The following is a 2084-nucleotide window of genomic DNA, read 5'->3' on the forward strand; positions in this document are numbered from 1 at the left end:
AAAAAAAAAAAAAAAAAAAAAAAAAAACAGCCTTCTGGGTTATATGAATATTGAGAGAATGAGTGGAAGAGAAAGAGGAGACAACTCTCTGAAAGGAAGAAAGTCTACCATACTGGGGTATTTTGAAAACTGCTTTTCATGTAAATCTGAGAGATTAACTTAAAGCAGCAAAATTCAAAAACATCTTTTGCAGAAAATGCTCCCTTTAAAATGTAGAGTTTGATTTTTTAATTAAATGGTCATCTTTAAGAGATGAGATTCAACAGGGGCTTGTTAGCAATCACTTTCATGTTTAGAAAAATAAGGAACAGAAAAGAAAAAGAACTTCCTTGTTGTTCGTCCCAAATCTGTTCAACTTCAACTTAACATTTGATTCGGGTGCTCACAGAAATTATAGCGAAGAAAAAATATATACATGTTACTGTGAGGAAACTTTCTTAAAATTAAGATGAGAAGTTGTATGGAAGTCTAAATGCTTAGGACAGTACATGATAATAAGCACTTTGCATTATTACAGTGTTGATGATGACAAAAAGTTAAGAAAAAGAAATACTGTAGTGTTTCATATTAACTAAAATTTTAAGATTTTTTTTTTTAATTTTATTTTTTATTTGACACAGAGAGATCACAAGTAAGAAGAGCAGCAGGCAGAGAGAGAGAGTGGAGGAAACAGGCTCCCTGCTGAGCAGAGAGCCAGATGGAGGGCTCAATCCCAGGGCCCTGGGATCATGACCTGAGCCGAAGGCAGAGGCTTAACCCACTAAGCCACCCAGGCACCCCTAAAATTTTAAGATTTTTAAGAAATATTATTTCTCATAAACTCCTATGAAAATGACATAGATCTTTTGTATTTTTGCAGCAAATATAAAAGTGACTCCCACTGGTTGATAACTTGTAATAGGCATTGTAATAGGGGTTTTACATTTGTTTCCCACTTTCCTGCCTGTTGTCCTTCTATGAGGAGAGGTTTAGAGATGGGGATACTGAACTGAGAGATCCATAATTGTAACAATTCAGCTGTTAGCCACTGTATATTATTTGTGCTAATGAGTGCATAAGTTTTCACCACAGTCCCCAAGTCTGTTCCTGAGAATCATAAGGAAGCATGTGAGGTGGGGGCAGCCTGCTTTGTCTCCCATAGCACCTGGGAGACAGTAGTTGCTCAAAAAACAGTTAGGGCCTTGCATTGAACTGACTTGCTTTAGTGAGGAAGATCCCTGAACCCAGCTGTGCAAAACTTTGAACCTGTGGCTCTAGGCACCTTGCTTTCTTCCCCAGACAATTCAAACTTTTCAATATTAATTTTTCAGATGTCAGAAATAATTCCTTCTCACTAAAGCTACGATTATAAGTAGGTTAGTATGCTCTGGGCACAACCACCATGGAGGTGAGGTTTTCAATCCCAATTGTCCTGAAAGCTTCCACTCTGTCCCACTTTCCCTGAAACACACATGTGTGCACCCACTGTTCACACTCCTCTGACATACTCTGCATCCAACCCCATCTCTGCACTAGCTATGAGTGCTGGGTGTTTATAGATCACACTTAATTCCTAAAATTTTGCAACCTCTCCTATACCCATTTTGCAATTTGAAGTCCAATTGGACAGTTCAATTCATATGTGAATCCCTCCCGAATGATCAACCTATATGAATGCTCAATAAATATGTATGAAATATATTAATAAGCAAATGAATTAATTATAAGTGGTTATAGTTCATCAAATTGCCAGTATTTACCTAGGGCTTTACCATATATTAGCAAACATTTTCAGTAAAGAGATAGTGATTATTTTAGAGTTAGCAAGTTATGTATTTCTGATGGAATAATTCAACTGTGCAATTGTGCTATGAAAACACCCACAGACAACAGGTAAATTAATGGATAAATTGTATGTCAACTATATATATATATGTGTGTGTGTCATATATGTATTTATGACTCATATATATGATACATACACACACATATGTGTGTGTTTATGTATAAAATATATATTTGTATAAAAGTATATATATGTGTGTGTATATATATAAGTATACATATATAAATATATATATATATTTTTTTTTTTTAAGGTTTTT

This window comes from Enhydra lutris, unplaced genomic scaffold (assembly GCF_002288905.1).
Source record: "Enhydra lutris kenyoni isolate GAN:26980312 unplaced genomic scaffold, ASM228890v2 scaffoldscaffold108, whole genome shotgun sequence".
In the NCBI taxonomy this organism is placed as follows: Eukaryota; Metazoa; Chordata; class Mammalia; order Carnivora; family Mustelidae; genus Enhydra; species Enhydra lutris.